This window comes from Triplophysa dalaica, chromosome 12 (assembly GCF_015846415.1).
Source record: "Triplophysa dalaica isolate WHDGS20190420 chromosome 12, ASM1584641v1, whole genome shotgun sequence".
NCBI lineage: Eukaryota > Metazoa > Chordata > Actinopteri > Cypriniformes > Nemacheilidae > Triplophysa > Triplophysa dalaica.
In genome coordinates this window covers 17,901,628-17,919,391 of record NC_079553.1, presented here as the reverse complement: position 1 = coordinate 17,919,391, position 17,764 = coordinate 17,901,628, and the positions used below count along the sequence as shown (strand labels likewise).

At 43.5% G+C, this 17,764-nt stretch overlaps 1 pseudogene; it reads left to right on the top strand.

Moving 5' to 3' along the window:
• Window positions 1-351: 351 nt before the first annotated feature.
• On the top strand, window positions 352-11,514 carry LOC130432734 (protein-glutamine gamma-glutamyltransferase K-like; annotated as a pseudogene).
• Window positions 11,515-17,764: the final 6,250 nt, after the last annotated feature.

Below are 17,764 nucleotides of genomic sequence, written 5' to 3'. Positions count from 1 at the left end.
CAGCATAATATTGGGCAATCCTAGGCATGCTACTATTTAAAGAATGAAAACAAGCCTGTCACCTTCCTGCTATCGCTCCTGCATGCTGTTGCATCACGCACTTTTACAACTTTCGAAATGCAGATGCATTACATGCGGATCAGATTGTATTTTACACGTTGCCGGCAATAGATATACACATCTGTACACATAAAGTCTTCTATAAGTTATCTGTTTATCTGGCACAGGCACAGAAACAAAACAATTTTCCCTTTTACACATTTGAAGGCACACTTCTTTTATTTTGTATCAAACCTTAAATGTGATCTTGTTCAGTTTGAGTGAGCTGTTCTGAAATTTCCATTTCACAGAATGCATGGAGAGACGGAGGAGATGTCGGATGATGTCACAGAGACTGTTATCACCAATCCCACTGCTGAAGGACCTAAAGAAAACTATGAGATGAAAGGTATAGCTCAAATGCATGGGACACACTTAAACTTTATTGAATGTTACGATCAAGAGCAGATCCAATAACCTTTTGTCTTTCTTTCAGGTTTATTGGAGACACGTTCAATAGACCTTCTCAAATCTAAGACTGAACAGAACCGGTTGGAGCATCACACAGATCGCTACCATACTGAAAATCTCGTCATCCGGAGGGGACAGACTTTTCAGATGCTGATCGAGCTTTCCCGACCTTTCAACCCGAAGACAGATAAGCTCCATTTAGAGCTCAGATTAGGTCAGTTTATTTTAGTGACTTTAGGATTTGTAAAGACACGCAGTGAAAACTAAAGCACAATTATTTTTGATTTATGGGTGGAGCATATTTAAAATAATATCAGCTCTACCATTTCTTGCATTTTTATTTACAGTATCAAGGAATCCTCCAGATGTGTCGAAAGGCACACTTGTGGCTGTTTCTGTGGTTAAGGACATACTTTATAACTGCTGGTGGGCCAAGATCGTTGAACAGATGGGCAGCAAAATCAAACTGTCTGTCAACTCCCTGCCATCCGCTGTTATTGGCAAATACAAACTCTCGGTTATAACACAGTCCCTGGCAGATCGGACCATGTCAACGTACTGTTCAGAGAATGACATCTACATGCTGTTCAACCCTTGGTGTGAAAGTAAGAGGGGAGGGGTCAAGGGTCAATACACATTGAAAATATATCAGTTGTGTTCCTCCTCATACACGTACTGTTTTTCTCCTAGATGACTCTGTGTACATGGATGATGTTGAACAGAAGAAAGAATATGTGTTGAATGACATGGGTATAATCTATAGAGGGACCGAGAGGCAGATCGAAGGCATGGCGTGGAATTTTGGACAGGTGAATGCAAATAAGTTTTACAAACTAGACTTTACAAATAAGATACAAAACAGCACTGATGTTCTGTGAGGTTGTTTCTTGGGATGCTGATATTTAAATCAAAACTGATCAAACCAATAAAATAGCAAATAAGGATTTCCTAAGATTTGCTTTTGTACATAAACTGTCCCCCCATTAAAATAATCTTTTTGGTTTATTCTTGAGCTCAACTGCTCAACTCTTGCCAATACAAAGATTGACTGGATCACATTCTGTTATACTTACAAGGTTGCAACTCTTAACTCAACAAGTTTCCAAAAACGAAAGATAGAAACCAGTGCCTGGATTTTTATTTTATATTAATTATATACTTTACTTCATTCACATGAACTTGCAGTTATTCTATTGTATAAACATTAAATAATGGATTGATAATGAAATAATGGATTTAGATTATTTGTCTTCCTGTTATGCTATATAAAGAGTCCATATGAGGTTACATCTGGGGGTTACGATTTAAGAAATGGTATATAATAATTTGTAACAGGCAGTGTTGTGTGTAACTAGTAATAACTATGTTATTATATACTGTAATTTAATTACTTTTCCCTTGAAAAAGTAAAGTAAGGCATTACTTTTATTTTTCCTGTAACATATATTCACTTGAATCACTTAACTAATCAAGCTTGACATAGGACATGGAAAGTAATTAAATACTTTTTGGAAAGAGTAATTTAATCTTATTACAATGTAATTAGTAACTAGTAATTATTTACTTTTTTATAACTTGCCCAACACTGACAAAAATATTACAGAAACAGGGTCCCAAAAAAACAAGGGCATTGTTATATGATTGTAATTGTTACTGTATATGCAACACCACAAAGAAGAAAAGGCAAATCACAATTTTATAGACGAGAAACATATATTTAATGTTTGTTTAAAAAATTATACTAATTTCATGAAACAAAAGTTAAATAGACTATCGGGAGGAAATGTAATGGATTGTGTTTATATTCATACTTTGTAAGCACAACTGTAATACCTTCCATTACTCCTCTGTATATTACTACGTTTACCTTTTTATCCTTTTAAGTCAACGTATTAAAATGTTCTTATATGTTTAGTACTTAGAGCTCCTGTCACCACAACTTATGCCTTTTGTGTATTCTGACATGGTTTCTCTTTATCTGTTAGTTTGATAAGGATATCCTGTCGGTGTTTGTTTTTGTTGGAGAGAAGTGATGTTCCAGCATCAGATCCTGTCAGTGTGGTCAGACTCCTGTCTGCACAAGTAAGTCTAAAGTTCTCGTTTTCAAAGGGTTATATGATAACGTTGAGTAATTTGGTTCGTTTGGTTAGTTTTAAGATTCTTGTGTTTCGATATTTTAATTAAAATATTGACTTCATCTAAAACAGTCTGTTGCAAGCTTGGCGAAGCACTAAATTGATGCAAAAATATAATGAAAGGTCACCTCTGATAATGATATATCATTGCAAGAGGACGTATTATTTCCTTTACCTTGTACTTTATTCTGACCCATATATTAATGCCACAAGTAAAATAGTCCAATAAAGTGTATTTCTATTGAATGCTTATACAGAGCCACAGGTATTAATACACATAACAGCACAAGGTTTTACAAACTCACTCCATATCTAAAGGGGCAAATGAGGCTGTGTATAGATGAGAAGAATGACGTTCAACCTTGTTTAATGTTTTACATCAGATAAACTCATCCGATGACAATGGAGTCCTGCAAGGAAATTGGTCAGGAAAATATGAGGATGGGACTTCCCCTATGGCCTGGTCCGGTAGCAGTGATATCCTTAGACAATATCATGAAAATGGAGGAAGACCTGTCAAATATGGACAGTGCTGGGTCTTCTCTGGGGTCACCACCACAGGTTAGAGTATACATGAGAAACATGGGGTCTCATTCATTAATAATTCAGTACAAATGTTTTATGCATTGGGTCAAAAAGGGGCAAACCCAAACATTGAGCTAAATGGAATGAATGAATGAGGCTGGGGTGAGGAAGGTGGGACGAGAGCCGTGAGGCGGGGCCGATGGCTTGAGTGATCAGCTGTGTGCCCAACGGTCCCACATATTTTATGGAGGAAATCGGGACCATAAGAGGACGAGCGACCGGACTGCTTACAAGAGAGGACAGGGCCCAGACATGTTTAAGTTTGTGTTTATGTTCTTGGAGCCGACAGTCGACCGTGAGGTGGCTGCCGGCCTTTTACTTCCGTGTAAATGTTTGTTTATTTTGATTAAATTTTGATACATTTTTGCTGGTTCCCGCCTCCTTCCTTCCCAACTTTGAACTGTATTACATGGGTGCCGAAACCCGGGAGGAAGGATAGACATGCTGTCGAAGAGCCTTCGCTGCTTAGGAGTTCGAGCAGCGCGGACGAGGGAAGTCCGTGAGCGGCTGCCCGAGGCGGTGGTTCTGGAGCGAGGTTTCAGCTGGGACGGAGAGAAGGCACAGCCAAGAAGGCCATCGCCAACCGCCAGGAAGTGGATGTGGCTCAGGCCGTCCACCGGACGTCCAGCACCACCGCATTGCAAAGCACCGCGAGGAAGGGCTTCTCGGCTAGGCAGAGGTCCGAGCGACAGTGTGTCGGGGAACCGGATCCAATTTTTTATTTATTTAATTTAAACAAACTTTAATAAAAATAAACAAACAATAACACGGAAGTAAAAGACCAACAGTAGACCGTGAGGTGGCCACAAGAACACAAATACAAACTTAAACATATGTCCGGGCCCGGTCCTCTCTCATCAGCAGTCCCGTAGCTTTGGATGATGCAATAGCCACAGTACAACGGCGTCAGTGCGCTCACAACACATCAGCTATCGGTGGAGTGGGGAATATTAGAAGGCCATGATTGACAAGGGCCATTGGAGGGAATCTGGCCGGGACACCGGGGTTACATCCCTACTCTTTTCCAGAAGTGCCATCGGATTTTTAATGACCACAGGGAGTCAGGACCTCGGTTTAATGTCTCACCCGAACAATGGTTTGAACCAGAACAGAAAGGTTATATTCGACCCAACAATGGGTTAAAACAACCCACCATAGGTGATAAGATATATGTCAATTTTTTTTTTCATTAGTGCTCAGATGCATAGGAATTCCCACTCGCTGCGTAACAAACTTCAGTTCGGCTCATGACACCGATGGTTCCCTGACCATAGATTATTATTTAGACGACCACTTACATCTTATTGAGGACCCCAATCAAGATTCTGTCTGGTAAGCTCATTTGTTAAATGTTTTGTATTTGTGACATTGGGTTTTGAAATATAGAAACTATCACTTGTTAAGACGACATCAGCAGGTGTAAGACCAAAAAGGACATTCAATCTACAGATGTTACTTACCCCTATCCCTGTACTCTGCAGGAACTTCCATGTGTGGAATGACTGTTGGATGACCCGTCATGACCTACCTGCGAGTATGGGGGGGTGGCAAGCCGTGGATGCCACTCCTCAGGAGAGAAGTCAGAAAGTCTATCGCTGTGGCCCTGCCTCAATCACAGCTGTCCGGAATGGACAGGTTAACCTTGAGCATGACACAGGGTTTGTGTTTGCAGAGGTAACTTTCTGTTTTGATTAGACATGTTTATTAAATCAAAAACTAGTTAAAAAGGTTTCTTGGTCAAATTGCTTCCCCCTGTGTTGTTATATTTGCCTCATCTGTCCACTAGACTGATTTTGCAGTTTTTTTTAAGGTTGATTTGTGAGATTTTTAGCACAAATAAACTGAAAATTCTTCTTCTCAAGTTCTCCTCATCATCTTCTCACGAACAAGGTGTCTTGTTGGTATGAAACGTTTTGTTTTCGGTGTACACTAGGTGAACAGCGATAAAGTATTCTGGCAGAGGAAAGCTGATGGGACCTTGATTCAGGTCAACGTTGAGAAGCACGCAATAGGTCACTGCATCAGCACTAAAGCTGTCGGCTCCGATTACCGTGAAGACATCACACACCTCTACAAACATCCAGAAGGTAAAAACAAAAAACAACAAACACAAACTAACAAAACCTAAATACAGTAACAATGATTTTTTTTTTGAGTGGAGTTGAATTTGTTCCTACGCAGAAAAAACAAGAGTGTTCAAATTGATTAGCGTGTATTGCAAAGGTTGTAAAATCAAAAATGGCAAAGAATAAATACAAATAATTGTTACATGTAATAAAACTGTATTTTTGCATTACAAGTGAATCTTGATGTTTTTGTTGTTGTATACATTCGCAGCGCTAGTGTAATAATTAAACAAATAAATTTTAATTTAGAGACAAAATGAAAAGATATAAAAAATAAAGATATTTCTTACAAGTTGTCGGTTTTTATATTGAATGAACATGCTCCAGTTAATGTCAACCTTTGACATATTTTATTGTGTAGGAATGTTCAGTTCCCTTTCTGTTGGTCTCTAGACGTTGTGTCGAGAACGACAGATGGGGTTCGCCCTTGAGAACCAATCAACTCTGACTACTATAGAAAAGGCCAATGAAATTTGGCGAATGAAATTTGCATGCCGGGTTCCGCCCCCGGATATCCGGTATAAAAGAAAGCCGGCGTGCAGCATTCATTTACCTTTTGTTCTTCAGAACCTTCGCTCGTGACTACGAATAGAACAAATTCAATGAATTCTTCTTCTTCTACATTGCCTGATCTACGAAGTGTTGCAGCGGATCGTCCCTACCTGCAGCGACCTTCCCCTGGGCGTCTTGGCGGTTCCGAGGGTGTAAGAGATTTATTCTAAAAATGTCCTTTTCAGGACTGACTGAGCATTCTCCAGCGCGGCATGTCCCGCTGTTCTCTTGGGTGCGGCACCCTCATCGAGGAGGGGGATGGACACGATCGCTGCAATAGGCGTCTGGGCGTCCAGCACGCTGAAGCAGCGTTCGTTGACACATCTGCCCGCACTGCGGGCAGATTGTCATTCAGAAGTTGCGGTCACGGGTGGCTGTCTTCCTACGGGAGCCAGCCACAATTTTGTCTGCTACCTGGGGTGTGACATCTGTGGCTATGGCCCCGATGACCACCCACGTTAACAGCATTAGTGATATGGGGAACTCTGCGAACGTAAACCCGCCAGCCAAGTGCTCACGGGCCGTTCGCACCCCGATTCGCTCTTCTGAACGTTTCCCAACCGGCGGTGGCATACCGTCCGGATTCTCACGCACACACTCGGAAACGATGTGTGACGTAGATGAGATGCCGCTCGCAGCATCGGAGGGAGACTGGCATCCGACTCTGACGAATCCGAGCTCCACCCACAGCGATCGAGTTCAGGAGGAAGCAGAAGTGATGTCATCCATGCTAACCCGGGGATGCGTGGTTCCTGCGGTCGGAGCGCGGTGCAAACCGTGCCCACCCCGGGTGCCATGTTTTTCCCGGTGGTGCATGAGGAGCTGTGTAAAACTTGGAACGCTCCACTCAAGGACCGTTCCAGTGAAACCAGCTCCGGCTCCCTTACTTCCCTCGATGGTGGGGCAGCCAAGGACTACGTCGAGATCCCCCAGTTGGAAATTCCGCCCGCGGTGCACCTGTGCCGCGGACGGCTACCACCTGGGGGGAATCGGCCACGCCTACCGCCCAAAGCGCGTAAGACTGCGGCATCACTGGTGTCGAAGGCTTGCGATGCCGCGGGCCAGGCTGCCTCATCTCTCTACGCCATGGCCATCCTGCAGGTCCGCCAGGCCAAGGCATTGAGAGAGCTCCACGAGGGTAAGGCCGACCCGGGTATATTGCAGGATCTCCGTGCCGCCGCTGACAGCGCTCTACGGGCGACCAAGGCGGCGGCACGGGCCATGGGTCGGACGATGTCCACGGTGGTGGTCCAGGAGAGACACCCCCGGCTATACCTTGTGCAGAAGAGTGACACCAAGGAAGTCTTTCTTGATGCACCCATCTCGCAGGGTGGCTTGTTGGTAACATCGTCGATGACTGCGCTCAGCAGTTTTTTGACCGTGAAGCAGATAGTGGCAATTAGCCAAATTTTTTCACGCCATGACTCGGCCTCCGAGATCCCGCGTGACGTCTGCTTCCCTGCAACCCAGGACCCCTTCGACATCGGCTCCGGTTCCTCTGCCCCCACAGGCGGCACCCCGGTAGCAGAGGTCGAGGGGGAAACCTCCACCCCGTCAGCAACCTTCTCGCAAGAAGGGACACTGACGGGACGACCCCAGGGAGAACAACATCGGGCCCGAACCTTCACAGCCACGGCTCTGATCGGTCGGTGCGGGACGACTCCTGCCTCGTCACCAAAGCCGGGCCCTTTTCAGGGCCTGGCGCCCACTTATTCGCAGTTTTTTTCCGTTCTCCCCGGGTGTACTTGCAGCCGATCGCACACTCCACTGGACTGTGCTCGGCGAACCGACCTCACACCCTGGCGAGGTATGAGGTCGTATACATACGACAGCCGTCACCACTCTCAAACCGACAGTGCGTGCCGTTGTCCCGCCAGGCAGGTAAAAAGGCGGAGCCAACCTTCCCTCCGGGGACCCCCCGCGACAGATGGTTAGCTCCGCCAATCGACGAACCACCCCCGTGGGAATGATGAAGCAGACCGTCCCCTTGGTCACCCTGTCACAGTCCCTGGGAGTTCGAGAGCTGCCCACACTGTCTCGCTGACATCGCCAGGGTGGCATACGCTCACTGCAGCTAACACAACTTGCCCGACGCCTCCTCCCTTGGAGTTAGCAGGTGATCCGCTCCCTGCGGGCCACACACATCCCAGGTAAACTGAACCAGACAGCTGACGCGCTCTCTCGTCAGTATACGCCTTACGGAGAGTGGCGACTCCACCCCCGGTCCAGCTCATTTGGGTGCTGTTCGGACAGGCACAGATAGACCTCTTTGCCTCCCGCGACACCACCCATTGTCTGCTTTGGTACTCCCTGACCAAGGCCACCCTCGGCACGGATGCCCTGGCGCTCAGCTGACAGGCAGAAGCACACCTTCCCCCCCAGGAGCCTCCTTGCACAGACACTGTGCAAGGTCAGGGAAGAGGAGCACCAAGTGTTATTGGTTACACCGCACTGGTTTGACCACACTTGGCTTCAGAGTTGATGCTCTGGACAGCGACTCCCCCTGAACCATTCCCCTGAGAGAGGACCTGCTCTCTCAGGGGAAGGACACGTTCTGGCATCCCAGATCAGACCTCTGGAACACCCATGTCTGGTCTCTAGATGGGACGAGAAGATCCTGAGATGGCTACTCTCCCTCTACGGCAGAGACCATCACCCAGGCTAGGGCCCCATCTACTTGGCGGTTACACGCCTCTAGACGGTCCCTCTTCTCGTCCTGGTGTCTCTCTCAGTGAGAAAGACCCACTGAGGTGCTCGATCAGGATTGTGTTGTCCTTCTTACGAGACTGGAGACTGAAAGTGTATGTAGTTGTTATCGCCACTCATCACGACTCAGTTGATGGAAAGTTTCTAGGGCAACACGACCTGGTCACCAGGTTCCTAAGGAGCCCTCAGAGGGAGGAATCCGCCTCATCTCCGCTCCATACCCTCTTGGACCCTAACATGGGTCCAAGAGCCCTTCGGAGGTTCCGATCTTCCACACCTGAGTAAGACGGCCCCCCTCTTGGCGCTCAAGAGGGTAGGGGATCTCCGAGCATTCTCTGTGTCCCTGGTTCGCCTTAAATTCGGCCCTGGTAACTCTCACGTTATCCTGAGACCCAGGCCCGGATAAGTGCCCAAAGTTCCCACTACTCCCTTCGGGATCAAGTGGTGAACTTGCAGGCGCTCCCCATCGGGGAGGAAGACCCAACCCCATCCGTGTTGTGTCCTGGACCGCACGCAGAGCTTCAGTAGCTCTGACCAGCTCCTTGTCTGTATTGGAGGACAGCAGAAGGGGAAGGCTGTCTCCAAGCAGAGGCTTGCGCACTGGGTCATGGATGCCGTTACGATGGCATTCCAATCTCAGAATCTCCCATGCCCAATGAAGGCTCACTCCACACGGGGTATAGCCTCCTGGGCACTGGCCAGAAGCGCCTCTCTAGCAGACATCTGTAGAGCTGCGGGTTGGGCTACGCTCAAACACCTTCACAAGGGTTAACAACCTTCGCGTAAACCCGGTATCAGCCCACGTCCTGCGTGGCGACATGTAGGACTGGCATCCGGGGGGCGTATGCCTGCGAAAGCACCTTCCCACCCTCCAAGAGGTTGGGTCAGTGTGCTATCTACCTTTCTTCTTACCCAAACACATGGTTAAGAAACTGGTACCTCACCAACCTTCCTTCTTACCCAGACACTGGTTAAGAACAGGCATTCCATCCATCACTAAGCAAGCACCCCCTGGGGGTTGGCTGGGCAGAGCAGCCTTCCCCCTTAGGCCGCGACACCATATGACCTATCACAGATAATTCTAACTGGCCTGGTGCTATCAGACGCAGTAACACCCCCGCCGTGGGCTGTTCCGTCTGCTATACCCTCATGATGGTATATGGTTCCCACACATGGTAACCCATGAGCTTCCCCAGGTGGACATCCACCTCGCGGTTAACTACCCCAGTCCGCACGTTACATGCGTTCTCCTCCAAGGACAAGACCATACTTATATCCACCATATTCCTCCCCACGGGTAGGAGGTGGCCTCTGCAGCGCTTCTCTGATTAAGAGTTGCGCTCACCCAGTGTAAACCCTAGCCGGACGGCCTCTTGCCAGTAGAGAGCTAAGGCCCCGTCTGTGAAAGGTTACCGGTCAGGGCTGTAGCCATCTTTCTCCAAGAAAGCTCTGGGCACCCCGACCACCACACTGGAAGGTTACAGTTTCACGAAGCTTCGAGCTGACACGCCCAGGCTTGTTACCGTCGCTTCGCTGAGATTGTGACGCGATACAGTGTTGTTGCGTTTTCCATAGGCAACCCCATCTGTCGTTCTCGACATAACGAGACTGACAGAAAGGGAACGTCTTGGTTACGTATGTAACCTCAGTTCCCTGATGGAGGGAACGAGACGTTGTGTCCCTTATGACACAAACACGTATCGTATTCTGCTGCAGTCGTGAGAGGCTCTCAGGCTCTTCAGAACAAGAGGTAAATGAATGCTGCACGCCGGCTTTCATTTTATACCGGATATCCGGGGGCGGAGCCCGGCATGCAAATTTAATTCGCCAAATTTCATTGGCCTTTTCTATAGTAGTCAGAGTTGATTGGTTGTCAAGGGCGAACCCCATCTGTCATTCTCGACACAACGTCGAGAGACCGACAGAAAGGGAACTGAGTTTTTTTAATAAAGTGGGTGGCATTGGAGTGAAAATTGTAAAGAACCCCTGACTAAGGGGGACTTCTTTAATCTGCAGAGGAGAACATATGATTTCATATACAGTTTGCGGTTTGAATTCACTTTTCCACTTTTTAATAAGAAAATTTAACTGTAGGTTCAGAGGAGGAGCGTATTGCTGTGGAGACAGCTTGTCAATATGGCACGAAAGCGGGAATCTACTTTCCCTTTGGAACCGAGGACATCTATGTTAAGATCACAATGGATGAAGAACCTCAGCTCGGTGGTGATGCTAAACTGTCTACCACTATACAGAACGCAAGTTCAGAACAGCGCAGCATCACTTTCTTCGGTCAGGTGGATGTAGTGTATTACACTGGGGTACTTAAAGCTACAGTGCAGAAGACCCAGGCACCTGTCTACCTCCAACCCGGTGAAGGTGAGAGACTTTATACCTGTCAGAATTTCACAAAACAGTGTTCCCAAAAGTCTGCCTTTCTTCAATGGAATATGTTTTGTCTGATATGTTTAAAAATATGAATGTCTAAAAAATAAAAAAAGCACCATTTAAAAACTCCATAGGAATATTACAAATCTCAATATTACAGAACTACACCCGAAAATAATATCCTACTTATTAAGGACTTTAGTTTTGAATCTATGAAAGATGGTTTCCAAAGACATATTGTTATGGATAATTTCTGAATTTGGAGAATTGCAGCCCAGGTTTACTTTTATGACCTGATAAAGACTTTTATTGTATTTCACCAATAAATAGAGGTTAAACAGAACTTTATCTTTTTCTATTTTACAGTTACGACTGTGGACTGGAACCTACTGTATTATGAATATAAAGATCAGCTGGTAGATCAGGCAATTCTGATGTTCACTCTTACTGGACGGGTCAATGAGACTAAGCAGGTTCTGGCAACCCAGTTCAGTTTCAGACTGCGAACATTCTGATAACTTTGAGTTAAAAAGGCTTCTTCAGATTTACCCTCACATACAGTACATAACTTGTACCTTGGAGGAAGTGGAACATTAGGTATAATGGAAAGAAATGTGTGCTTTTTTGCCTCTTAACCTGTAGGGGATGATGTCGTTGGTAAATAGCTGAGTGTTAAAACCTCTTAAACTCTGCGGACCCGGTACCGGGTCCAAAATGACGTCATCAAGACATTTAGTTAATGTCAACATGTATTGTGGTACCATTTGAATGCTTAGAGTGTCTAGTTTCTGGAAAAGTGCACCATTTTGGCATTTATGGTACAGATTTGGCATTTTTGCTGAAATTCCTTGTCCCCAAGCTGAGGGCCGCAGCTCTGCACAGTTTAGCTCCAACCCTAATCAAACACAGCTGATTCATCTAATCAAGGTCTTTAGGATTACTCGAAACCTCTAAACAGGTGTGGGTTGGAATTGGTTGGAGCTAAACTGTGCAGAGCTGTGGCCCACCAGGAATTGAGTCTGACACCACTGCGTGTAGCCCCTTTATAATCACATATGAATATAAATATTTTTCGTAACACACGAATATGTTCAACATGTTCAAGTTATATATCAAATAAAAGCTCTTACTCTGTAGAATATGGATCTTGGATTCATTCTTATCTTACCACAGATCAAATGCAAGTCTAATGAATTATGAATCAACAACACATCCTTGAATATCTTATCTAATGACTGCATCATACTGTAACATATAGCCACAAATGCTACACAATGTATTTTATTAGGTTGTTTTCTACAGTCCAATCCTACCTCTTTTCGTGGTTGTTAAATATCCGCTGACAACACTCACGTGTGTCCAAAATAAAAGCAACGTGACATAAAAGCTTGGATAGTAAAAATTCAGTAAATTTATCTAGACCTTTGACTATCCACATAACATACATATTAAACGGAAGTTCAGCCTCTGACCTTTACGTAGACACCTCATCTGACCAAATGAGGCACCCTGCATTCCAATTCATTCCTTATACTATGCCCTAACAGTAGGTACTGTTTTTGTGTTGGAATAGTAGGTACTTTTGAGTGCATGGCATGGCACACACTGGGACATACTAACAGGAAGCAGAAGCGGGCGATGTTGCCTAAACAACATTGTGCCCAATAACTGTCGCACAAATTAAAATACCGTTCTTCTTTCCATTATGGTTAATTATTCGTTATTTATTATGTAATGTGTACTGTATACTTATATTCGTTCATTTAGTGATGCATCAGTTATATAATTTATTAATGCAGTGGAATGTCAGTAAACCCCTCTTAATCACAGTGAGTTGTGGGTAATATCAGCCGTTAGAGTGTGCATCATTCTGCACTTCAAATTTCTAATGGAAGTAGTGGATCATCGGGGAATCTTTTGAAGGACATAAGCTGTCCTGCGTGTCCAAAAATTGGACTCAAGGACTTCGGTTGAACAAAAGTTGAAGTTTATTAATCTGAAATACAGCGCGCTGGGCCTCCTCAGAGTCTACACAGAGAGTCAGCCCCGCCTCAGTGGTTTACAACAATTTTATATGTGTATGTGTGGGTGTGTCTTCAAGCTTGCTTCGGACAGTGGCCAACCCCTGAGCGCCTTGACCTCTGCTACTTTCTTTGTGTCCAATGGAGTGATGCTTCATCTCATATTTTCATAGACTACGTCCTTCTTCTTTTACTATCTGCAACACAAAATACTTCCCCCACCTGCCTCCACATAAACGTAGGACCCCGCACTATTAGGGTATGTGTGTTTGGATGTGCAGCACACATCTCTTATCTTCTCCCCTGCATGGAATGCTGCCCACACATACTCAACCCCCACATCCTGTTGAAAATACCTCTTTGCCCTCTAATATTCTCTCTTAACTCTGAGGCCCTCCTCAACACAGTAAAATAATGTAATGTTATATAAGGTAAGCAGTAATAATCATATAAAAACACACACAGAAAATGTAATTGATATAAAACATATAGAACCCAGATAAAATATATAAAACCCTTCAATCCCTCTCTTGACCTCTGAAAGAGGTCACACACACATATCCCACATGGTTACCCTCTATATTATACGGGGTACATCACAATAATTATAGTGTCATAGTTTCAACGGATAAGCATATAGCAGTACACGTCTATCAAATAAATGAAGTGAAATGTATGAAACACAGTAAAAGTCACACCTATGAAAATAATGAAGTAAGATTATACAAGACGTATTAAATGTCACATTTATACACATGGCTGTCCTCTTCCTCACTGTCATCATGATAGTGGTCTGTGGTCAACAATGGCATAACATATGGTGGGGGCTCTCGTTTTTCAATTGCAGTAACAATTAGGCGGTTACATAATGATCTAATACACGGCACACAACAGCATCCACAAGTTACCAGTATGCCCACAAACACAGCCATAGACACAATTATATGGTTAAAATGAAATAATAATTCAAAGTTTATCATACCTGGTAAAATCAAGACTCACAGTTGCAGTGTGGGAAGTTCTGGTTAAAGAAGCTTCCGTGAGTCTTTTGCCAATGCACCTTTTATACCCAAGAATGATATACTGTACTCAATGTTCATTGTGAATACAATGGTCACTGTGAAATTTAGTTTAACTCGTGGCTGACGAGATCATCAAATGGGATGCCAATTTATCTGTGAACAGGATTCCCAGATAAAGCCAATCCTCTTTAGAGGAGTGCAGGTTATGGATTAAAGTTTAAACAGTTTTAATATACTCCATGTTAGATTTGAAAGAACTAGACCCTTTCACCCATCGCACCATGACCTTTAAAACAATACCAAACATTAATCATCAAACTTCATACTATGACAATAAATGATATACACAGAATAAAGCGTAAGCATTTTTTTTTCTAGTGATCAGGGCCTGAAGAGATGAAGGGGAGAGGTGTGATAAGAAGATGGGGTTCAATTCTTGGGAATCAACAAAACCTTAGGGGAGGGCAGGATATCATTCCTCAGAATCTAGCAACAAAATGGTGTTTGATTGTTTAGTCCCAGCTTTACAAACAACCTTAATTCTTTGCACTTTTCCAGCTGCCTTACAGTTCCTCCCCTGACCCCTTGGGGCAATCTCAGAGCAGTCCCTAAGGGGACACAGTTAGGCATTTTTTGGTCTTTGTATATCAATTATTACCTTAGAAGTCTCTGTAGAGCTGGTACTGTGCAGAGCAGGTGGATCTTTGCTGTTCTTTTGCCCAGGTTGGTTTCCACCTAAGTCAGATAGTCTGCAATATAATTTGTTGTACCAAGTCCATTCAGTCAGAGCCCATGTGCTCTATTTGCAGAAGGTGTCTTCCCACCGAAGAGAAACATCTGTGTGTAGTAGTATCCTCCCCATGATATTTATCTGACCCATTTATCCTTAGGAACATCTAAGTAGAAGGTATGGTTTGCAGCGCAGCTCCCTAGGTTAAGGAATTCATCTCACTAATAACACATCATTGTGTATGAGACACCTGAATGGCATCTGCATAAGCATACAACAACTGAACACTGATGACCTTAATAACATTGGGAGAAGATTATAAAGGGTTACAACAAAAAAAAAACTATATATATATATTTCATGGTACCTGGTGCGAGTGGTGAATAAGGTCTCAATTTCATCCAAAGCCACATAAAGTGATCCCATTTGATTACCTGATTCTTCACTACTATAGTGGAATTTAGATACTCTGAGTATTTTATAGGAAGAGTGGCAAAAGTCAATTTAACTGGCATATTCTCCAGTGGTATACATCATAAAATAATAGTTTATAATTATATCTTTTAAATATATTGCAACCAAAATACAAATCTACAGTATGCTTATAAATGTATTTTCATGTATTTATAAAATCCAGATACAACGTTATGCATAATATGGTATAGTTATATAACTCATTTTAATAACCATAATAGTAATTCAGAATACTCAAATACGAGTTAACCCTGCAGATCTATCGTTACAAAGAAGTATTAGGACATATTCTGAATCTCTAATATAGCTGTTGTCAAAACAATCTGTGAATGTTGATGTGTACAGTACGCCATCTCATGTTCAATGGTAAAAATCTGATTGAGAATTGCGAGGCCGATTGCAGAAGCGCCAGCACTTCAGATCTAACCACTCTTTAAACATATCATTAGACATATGTTAAAAACCAGTGTGCTATCTGGTTTGGAACAATGCCAATGATTTCAATTGAAAATTGCACAAATTTTCAATTTCACCTCTCTTCATCAGAAATCAAACCATTTACCATACATAAAACTATAACCATGCAAATTTACTATATACATTGCAAGGTTTCAAATAAATCAACATAATTGTAACAACAGGTTTTATCTTATAATTAAATCAGCATCATGAGTTTGTCCTATGTGTGAGATGCTATACAGTTGTGTGTATGCATGACAGGCTATAGATCCTTCTTATGTATCATATTTTAAATCTAGACTAATCATCCTAGGCGATGTGTGGTGTTTTGAGTCTGGATAACTTTTAAGATTATGCCAGATAATCATTTTATGAGTTTGTAGTGGCGAAAGTTTGTCCACAATGCTATATGTTCATGTCTGGGAGATGGGTATCTACAACAATCTGTGTTGCACAATTTGGATCCGGTGCTACACCGGGAGGCCGTGTAACTACTTCTGTGATGTAACTGTGAAGTGTGAATGACCCCTTGAAGTATTATCTCACCCATCTCCTCCATTTCAGGTTCTAAGACACCTCTCTGGTATCTGGACTCTATAAGGAGTCATAGTGATCAATCTGAAAAGAAAGACTTTAGGATAACAGACAGAGATACATTTTTTTTTCTCTCAATTCAGTCAAATCTGTGGGTTAAATATCAGTCCATATGTTGTAGTGCTGTCTGTTTAGCTATTCATTTTTTATGGCACTACCCACACCTGTCCATTTGAGATCTTTGAGGCCTGTAAGGACTAAGTAATTTCTGTGTGATATTTAACAGATGGTTCACTATCACTTGTATCTATAGTGTTAATGAAAAAGTATAAAAAGTATACCCCCCCTTTTTGGCACTGGGTAGTGGACCAATGAAATACAAATAGAAGTATTCTATGAGTCTTTAAATGGGTTTGACCCATGCAAGTTAGAAATGCATGTGATGCTTCACTTTTCATCATATTTATTCTTAAATATTACTGCAATGCCTGCCCCATATGCACAATCTTCACTTACACAATGCGCTAGAGGTTCAAATGTCACCTTTCTTCTATATGACCAATGTTCCTTTTTCTGCGCTCCCTTGTACTTCACCTTCAACACCCTCCCTCTCTTGGACCTGAGATCTCAGGTCCACAGCCGTCTATTCCAGAGACCTGTTTGGGGAATAACAAGCAGCACAAGAAGACAAATGGTACCACGTGTCGCCTTTTCCTTGAAGTTGGACACAGTGGGATGTTCGTGAGGTGCCCATGTGCACTGCTTCCTGTTTCAGATACATCTAGGAAGAAACTTAGATAGTAGTTAGCACAATTCAAATGAGCTGCATGTGCCAATTGTGCTTTCAATGTGATGCACTATCTAAACTCTGTCGGCTATGCAATGAAACAGGGGGTGATTTATTAGCTCCCCACACTCCTCTTCACCCTCCCCTTGTGGAATGTGTTCTCCCTGTTCTTCTCCCTCGGGGGCTAACTGCTGTGCTGTTCCACTGACTAATCTTGTTAGTTGGTGTAATTGCTGTCTTATTTCATTTATATCAAACGTTGTGTCAGGCAATTTTTTACTACGTTTCCTTGGTTTAATTTTACCAAAACTTGCTGCAATTTTGCGTCATACGGTTGTGGTTTTGTCAATAGTTGCAAGTCTTGATATAGTTTTGGGGGTGGGTAATATACTGTTTGTTCCCTGACTCCCTGACTTCTTTGTCTGCACATTTTCTCCCCCCTCTCTTTTAACCGGACTCAGAGCAGTGGCCTTAAACGCAATGCGTGTCCATATTCTTAATTCATCTTGCAATTTCTTTTCTTGACTAAAATGTCTTGTTTTTCCTTCTTCAACATGTCTTTTCAGTCTCACATGCGCTCTTTTTTCCATATCACTGGCTTTTGGTGCTAGGAACACAAAAATTTTTAAGGTGTGTCCCACCCGTTCTCAATACACATCTGACTCTATTTATTCTCCCATATTTTCTTTTCTTTTTTATGACACTTAGGCTCCACCTGAGCTATTAACATATCCACTA